Genomic DNA, 9,088 nt, shown 5'->3' with positions numbered 1-9,088 from the left:
ATATTTTCCAAATGGTGGAAAGTGATATTTTATTAAACACAAAACTTTTTGTAAATCGCCAAATTTCGATGTAAATATGCAATAGAAACCTTCTTTTTTCAAGCTGAATTATTTTTTAACCATGACTTAGTTTTGACGACGAAAATATAGTTTGGGAAAAAATAGTTGCCCCGCTTTTGCCTGTTCACTGATTATAATAAGTGTATTTCTCGTTATATATTCCTGTGATAAGGTTGGTATCATACTTTTGACCATAGCCAATAAGTCATAAAATCAATGGAGAAAAATAAAAGATAGGCTACAATGCGATTTTCGATATTTTTTGGTTTAGTATCGCTAACTTGTTTTGAACGTAAGCGGCTTATGGCGACAAAGAACAAAATAAATTACAAGCCTAAAACTGTCACTTTTTCGTGCATAGCCCGTAAAACGAGATGAGAAAAAAGTATGTTGCGCTGAAAATGAAATAATTCCAGCCTTTAGTCACAAACCTCTTCGTCTTTGTGCTCATGAGCTACTCGTTTTAATATTAATGAACTCTAGCCTATGCTATGTAGGCCTATTAGCCTAATGGCTATATAGGTAGGCTAGTACCGAAAGCTTCTACGTATACGTAGCCTATAGCGTTGTTTTGCTGTGGAAGAACTTATACCATTTTTGTAGGCGTACTTTGGCTCACAAAAATGCAATTGGGTTTCCAGATGGGCAACGTTTGTATTGTAATACGCCTACCCTTGAGCTGTGAAAAAGTTTTGACCGACGCTTGCATCTGTTGAACATGTTTGTAATGGAATTTGGTCCGTTCTGCTCGGTTCTTGCTGCTTAACGGTTTGTCGCTACAGCCAGATAAAATACTTGCACGTTGCAATAAACGACTTGTGTTAAAAGAAGGTACTCATGTGATTATAAAAAGGAGATGACGAAGTCTCAAAACAGTCTAGCTTAACACACGACCGTCCTTCTTACCCTCGTTTAACGTCTCTTTCTGCGTGTTCTCTATGGCACCAACGTATACAACAGTCATCATTACTAACGGCAATCAGCGCAAGCCAGGCTCTTGGGTGAAATCAGCGCTTTAATCGGCACAAACAACTAACAAAAAAACACGCATGCAATCAAGACGCATTTTTACTGCCAAACATTGTGACTTTGATTACTGTGAGTAATTTCTTACAATACGTGAGGAAAACCATGAATTTTGGAATCTAGTTACGTTGAATGTAAAAGTTTAAAGATAACCTTAAATCTAAACTCATACGTATGTAGTGACTGTGGCCACTTGATAACATTCAAAGAGAGAGGTCATTGTTCTGGTGCAGGTATAGTGAAGCGTATATGCCATACAATCTTGTAACCTACTTAAGCAAGCAAGCGGTAAAAGATATTAAAGTGGAAGTTTAATAAGTTTAAGTAGATTAATACAAGCTTAGCATTGTTATGTATACACACAAGATAATGTTTTTTGGTGTTACTAATTAATACAAAATTGCAAGCTGTATAAGTGTATAAGTAAACGTTCAATATTTATGACTCTCGGTTTTTGAACTGTGTCCAAAGCCTCCTGGACCGAACAAGGCAGCGTAGCAAGGATTGTGGCAGTACGGGTTGCCTTCATGTTCGGCGTGGCTTCCAGCTGTCAAGTTTTTTCCACACTTCATACATCTAAGGCAAGGGCGATGCCAATCTTTCCCAAGAGAAGACACTTTTTCAGCAAAATATACTTCTTTATTGCAGTTTGGACACTTAGGCATTTTGTAAATGTGGAAATCGTGCAATAATTTTCAACAGATACAAATAAAATTTCTGCTGTACGGAAAGTAATACATTTTAAATATGATATCCACCCACAATATGACTAGCTATAGTAATATCTGCCTCGCTCTAAGCGTTTTTTTAATTTGTTTAACAAAACACGATAAAGACCCAATCAACCGATATATGCAGTGATATGTTCTATAGCAGAACCTCTCACTCCAGCGCGATACTTATAGAAAACACATGGCCTATAACTTTATGAGGCGAAAAGACCACGGTTTATAAGTACAATTAAACTAAGCTTCAATTAAATCTATTTAGAAATACAAATACATTGTTTCATATATTTCATTCAGCTCTGCTACTCTCTGCTGAATGCCCTAACTGCAAAACATACATCATCATAAACATAAAAACATCATCATCATCATCATCATCATCATAACATCAGTGTGTTTTGTGTACCTACATTTGCTTGGCTGCATAGAATCAACCTCTGTCATATTACAATTAATTTTCTTCAAAAGACGCAACCGGAAATAGACGTTGTGCTGCTTTTGCGGGTTTTAAGTAGAAACGTTTTCGTTTTATCAATGTTGTTTAAAAAGTTTTAAATCAAATTCATGGAAGATCACTCACAAGAATTCTCACGAAAACAAAAGATCGCTTCCTTGTTCAGTTTGTGGGAAAACCTTTTGTAAAATTGACACACTCAAAAACCATGTCGCAACTAGTCATGAGGTTTGAAACTTTCTTCATGCAAAGTGTATGAAAAGTCATTTGCAAATAGTGGCAACCTGACGCGTCACATGCGTACTCACACAGGGAAAAATCCCTTTTGTATGTTCGATTTGAGATCGAAAGTTCAGAAGAAGTGATCAATTGAATGCTCATTTGTTAAAGTATTCAGGTAACCAACCTAGCCGTAGCTATTCCTGCCACTTCTGCAGCAAAACATACTGGCAAAAATATCTCTTGGAAGATCGTGTTAACAGTCATACAAAATGTAAGGTTGAAGACCTTACATTTGTCCCACAGGTGGAAAAGGATTTGGATGGAAAGCCTCTTTACAATCACATTTAAAACGTCACACAGACAAGGAATATTGAATATTAGTTTGAGCTGAAAGCAAATGTTTGAAGGTGTCGGAAAACGTTCTGAGCAAATGTGCTTTAAACAGTTTTTGTTAGTCAAAAATTTTTGAGTTAGATTCAAGTCCAAAAACAAGTTGACCTTTAATCCAAAAAATGGATGCATAGGTCATAAATACTGTAATTTTCAAAAAATGTACCGGTAAAAAATTATCTCTCCTGTATATTTACAGAAAACTAATCTTCAATTAAAGGTGGACTTGTTTTAAACTTACGATGGTCACCCGTAAAATGTCATGCATTGCCGAGTGGTTAAGGCCAGTATAGAACAGATCCTTTCTCACAGAAATCTAAAGAAAATCTAAAGAAATCCCCAAAAAAATTCTTTTACCACTAACCACAGTAAAAGAATATGGATAGAAATAATGTCAAAGGAAAGAAACCACCAACGTCATCGGTGCCGTTAACCGAGGACAAAAAGACCATTAATTTGCTCTTTAAATTCTCATCCCATGTACCTGAAATCCTGTATGAGACTCGCGTTTTACTTCAGTTGAAATTTGCAGGTTAGACAAAAGTATGCACATCCTATCTTTGAACTGTATGCATAGTTAGTATTTAGCTAAAGTGATAGCTAATTATATATAGCTATAGCTATTGATGAACTATGTATAGTCTATCGGGAGTAATTTTATGTGTCTGTTTTATACTGTTTGTTATAAGCTGCTGCGTAAATGGTAGTTCCCATCAAACTGCGTGGGGTCAGAAGCAGCTCTACTCATCAATCGCTAAATGCTAAAACATGACAGGTTTTGTTTCTTCCAATTTTTATACGCCGCTGTCAGGCGCTATAGGGTAGGATTCGCGTTGTGCTCAGTTATAAAAAGAGGAAGATGGACTAAAATCTGTAATCTTCCACTGTATGCATGATGTGAACTTTGTAATATGCCTTCGTACAAAACGTTTGAAACATGCATTGTTTTATTTCTATTATAATTTGTGAGGTTATTTACGGATATCTGCGGTAGCTGGCCCTACAAGGTGTGATTTATTCGTTTGATTACTCATCAGAAATGCGATGTGCGTTATCGGTCTTCAACAGGTTGACTTTGCAATTCCACGGTCAATGCCTGACGTTTCATGCCAATGTGAATACCGTGAATCGCTGGTTAGAGCGGTTTCCAACCTCTCTTATATAACGGTTTGATGCATACTAACGTAATATTTCCGCGGGCCGGCAAAGGTAGTTTAAACATTTAACATTGAGACACGGACAAATTTGTCGTTACGTTAACAGGTTAACTCAATCCGACCTTAGACGGTGTTATTTCGAACTTACCTGAACATTTTCGCTTAGCGTAACTGTCTACTTAACAACGTGCTTCGCTTTCGTAACAAACACCCAGGTTTTTGTTGGAAACCACAGCATCGATTTCGAAAACTAGAGAAACAGATTCAGAGAAAGCAAAATTCAGCCATAGCCGCTTCTCTTGCACTTGGGAACGCATCGTGAGAAATACATTGTACTAAATGATGCCGTTATTCTTAGCTTTATTTAACGTAAATCATTCATCTGAAATAATAGAATAATAGTAACACAATAATAGTAGAAAAGCAACACAACCTCACGGCTCAAAAGATGTTCGTTTGTGACAATACGAACCGTGAAGTAATCTTAGTCTTCGACAAAGGAATGCCCGAAGCAGAAACAAACACAAGAAGTAATTAAGATAAAACGAGGCGAGTTAACAAAGGAATTTTCATTACATACATCATCGTCGTGGACATTTTTGTGTCATAATCACTTGTGTTACTAATAGATGTAAACGACTTTTGGTGCCTGATGGCACAGCATGCACGTTCGAAGTTTGCCAACTTACACGTGTTGTACCTTAATTAAGGCAAAAGAAAACGGACGGAGAAAGAACGATGTATTGTCCCAATAAAGTGTTTTAATTATTGCGACTAACCAAAACTACCTAAAGTAATCATAATGTATAGTCTATAACAGACGTGGGCAAACTGCGGCTCTCCGGCATGTTTTTTGTGGCTCTTCTAGTCGAATCGTAAAATTTCAAAAAATGTAAAGGCTACCAAGAGTATCGTTTATGAAAGTTTCTGTGTAGTTTTTCTTTATTTAGGCCAGCATTTCTTTTATGACGTAACACTAGACATCGACTCCGACATTGTTTTCAGGTATAGATTCTATACTCTATGGCAAAGGTTGTCAAAATGCACCTCACCAACATGTTTTTATGGGTCTTTTAGTTAAAAAGTAATATCCCAAAATGACTATTAATAGTATAATAACCAAATTGACAATCATTACTGACTTTGCGGCTCGCTGGTGTTTATATTTTTCCGCAAGTGACTCTTTCATTGAACAAATTTGCCCACCCCTGGTCTATAATTACCAAAACTAATGTCATGCGACAAATATGCTGTTGTGCGTGTGCACGTGTTTTCTTTCATTTCATCCTGGCGGGAAGTGGAACAAAATAACTCGGGCGGTTATAGCACGTGTAGTCGGACACTCCACATTTGTTTGTTCTCAAAAATCAAACAGTTATTCATTGCGTCTTTAGCGTGCCATGCTGAACATTTTACAGAAACATGTCATTGTATTATTTCACCATAACGTGTCCTGTAGTAACTCAGTGGAAATCTCAACACGTTATCTTTACAACAAGATTGTTTTATCTGGACTGATTTGATTGGTAACCTGTTTTGTTAGCGCGTTCAAAATTGCGAAATAAACATAGAACATAAACGGTGACACGCAAAACGTGCTTCTTGTGTTTTCTATTGAACTGTAAAAGTTTCGTTTTCAATCTTTCGCGTGAGATGTTTGAAACATTTGCAGACCGGCTACAAAACTGTCCATGGTCCGTTGCCGGTTCTCTGGCCAGTGGTTGGGGTCTCCAGCCGTGAACTAATGTAGGGTATGATTTTATTTTCCAATTGTAATTTAGTTTTAAGATACCGATTCTTCAAATAACACACACACACACACACATTTTATCCATATTCGTGAATTCCGAACCGGAATATGTTCCAAAATAATCGCAAAGAAAGAAGAATGAAAGTTTACAACTTCAATAGATAGAGTTTCTTTTGTGTCACCTATGCTAGTGATGTCATAAGAGAAACTAAAGGTGATTTCCAAACGATAAGGCAACTGTTATTGCACATAAGTCGTCGTACCAATGAGCAACATACAGTAAAGTTGTCAACAGGTAACTAATCTGAACCTATTTAAAGCCTATGACAGGGTTTTAGGTAATATAATCGATATTATGGAGAGCCAAATTCCAGAAAAACATTTTTAGTTTAACTATACATATACAGGACCGTCCGCTTCGAATAAAATTCGACACTTGAATCATCACTTATGAAGTATCCACTTGTAGAGCAACGTTTGCAGAGTTATTCTACAGTGTAGATACAAATGTTTGCCTTAAACTAGTGGAGTGGTACTTTTGAATATGTAAGTATCACCGCTAACTAAAATTCCCATTAGCAATCATGAAATATTACAAATGTACAGTGCGCGCCATGACTGTTCATACATATTCGTGCATATTCGCGCACGTATATACAGAGCGAGAAATAGACACAAAAATACCTAAACATTTTATCTACAGAACATAGCAACTACAACAACATTAGCATAAAATTACGGAGTAAATTACATATCAAAACTCTGGCGTTATGCTACAGATATGAAATTGGCTTTTTTTAATCAAACGTTTACCATCTAATCAAACATACTGTTGAACTTAAGAGAAACTTGTTATTACGTCAGAACATCGCATCCTTATTTGCATGATTAAATTTTCCGCTACGGAGTTCGTTTTAAGAATGGTACATTTTTATGAAAACCGTTGACAAACCCTAGGCTTTCAAAGTACAGTATGAGATCTAAAGTGATGGTCGCTGTCGTGTTATAGCAAAAGAAAGCAATTGCAATTTTTCATTCTATTTGTGTTATTCTAAAAGTTTGCAGCACGGTCTATAGGCGCTTTATCACAGGTAAGAAGAAAGCATCACTTGACTCTACTTGCGAGTTCATGTAGTCATTAATGGGACAAGAGAGCATAGGAGTGTACACTGAGAAGGCAACGTTGCTGACACAAGTGTAGCTTTTGTGGACCACGTGGTGTAAAGTTGAAGTGTTGCGCTTTTTTTCTGTGCTTTATTTTAGCGCAAATGCTTTAATGTAAGCTACAGCAGGAAAAAAATATCTTTACACCGCAGACATTAATTTGTACAAGCTTTTAGTTTCCTTGTTGTGAGTTATATGTCAAGTATTCTCAACAGTCCATGTAGCGCTTTGTTGTTGCCATATAAAACGGTGGTAAACTTTTTGCTATACCAAAAGAGTGCTAACGATCTGGTGTAATTGCGCTTTAAATAGCAGACCAATACAAACAAGCGTTTTTGTATTAGATATAGTATAGACTATATAGTAAAGCAGTAATTATACGGGACAATAAAGAACGCCAATACTGGGTCAATCACGTTACTGTATAGGCTAGCTAACGTGCTTAGGAAGAAATACCTTTCCATAGGTAGGTGATTAGTAGCAGGTAGCCTATTAGTTATTTTCAGCATAGGAATGTCACAGAAGACAATATATACTTGTCAAGGATTCTTGTTTTTACAGCAGTTACCCACACAGGGCTAGGTCACTAGGCTAGTGACAACCGGCAAACCTGAGCTTGGTGCGCTGTAGGTTAGCTGCCGCACTCATCAGTACAAATACACTAAAGCTGGCTTAGCCTAGTTCACTCAAAAATGTTTCTGCTATACACAAAACTTCTGTTTAATTGGACGTATCTGGACGAATTGTCTGTGACAAGAAACTTTCTATTCGTTATTGGACCTGTGGCGGCCTGGGTAGCTTTTGTAAAATCATTACGCCATTCTTAGAAATGTGTTTTCCAGAACAATTGGAGTTTTTAAACTTTCAGTTCCGCCACACCATTCTTAGGAAAGTGTTTTCCAGCTAATAATTGGAGTTTATTGCCTTTTCAAAACACTGAGATTATCGTTGGTATATTTTGAAAACTTGCTCTGAATAACTTCGTGTGAAAACTCCTTTTAGTACTTTACCAGGCTTGTTCCAAGAAACTATTTCTAGCTTTAACTGAATATAATTTGCATTGCAAACGCACTGTTTTTCACGCCCACACGCCTTGAAATGTTCATGCCTTTTTTTTGTCATATATTTCCGCCACATCGCAGCACGTTTTATAAGCTTGAACTTCTGTGCGAGAGCCGGAGAGCCTCAGACACAAACGCTGACGCAGACGTGAAGTTATAGACATATGTAATACCGTGCTACTGTAGTCGTGGTGATTGCAAATCAGTAGATATCGTGTAAACAGTCGTATGACTTGTGTTCTTGGTTATTTGTAATAATGAGAAAGTGTACAGCACCTATACAATAAAAGCCTTTTCTGGCAAACGGTACTTGTTATAATATAATAAGAACGTTCGACTGTCAGAAAGGTTAGAAAATTCTAACCGCACGCAACGATAGAGTCACTAATGTAGTAGGTTAACTAAGTTGTAATGGAATGATAGGTTATTGTTGTTGAACTTGACTGTACCAGTCACTCCAATACAATCTTTGATTGTCTGAATGTCATTTGTCCACGATATGAATGAGTCTCAGGTCGTTGTTTGCTTAATCAATCCCAGACTCGATTGTTCAGCTAAAAGCTGATTGTCTTGTGAAGCCGACAAGCAGAGTTGTCTGACTTAACACTGAGCTTGTCTTAAGTTGTACTGTTCAATAGTTTGCACAAATTTGTTGATTGTATAAACTGGTTATATTGTTTCTTCGTTATACGATTACAAATTGACAGAACATTGGCACATCAACAGCACTTCATTTAACAGTCAATGTAATAGCATTTTGGCTTAACTATATTCAACTGCATTAAATTGCTGATTGCTGATTATTCCCAGACTTGTAAATTCGTACTCGCATACGCTAACAAACTTACTTTCGACAAACTGAACGCGTACGAGAAAGGCAAAAATATTACGTCACAACAATGGTACAGGAAGTGATTGCGGCTCGTGTTACTCTTTGCTAAAACGACGCATAAGTATTAGAATTGTAAATCTCACATAATCTGTATATTAGTTTTAGTTATAATTACAATATTATCACAAAGTCAATAACGTAAGCTAAGACCGATAAAACTCTGTATCTGCATCTGTCGGCATCA

This window comes from Clavelina lepadiformis, chromosome 9, assembly GCF_947623445.1.
Source record: "Clavelina lepadiformis chromosome 9, kaClaLepa1.1, whole genome shotgun sequence".
Classification (NCBI taxonomy): domain Eukaryota; kingdom Metazoa; phylum Chordata; class Ascidiacea; order Aplousobranchia; family Clavelinidae; genus Clavelina; species Clavelina lepadiformis.
Note: the sequence above shows the minus strand (reverse complement) of the source record.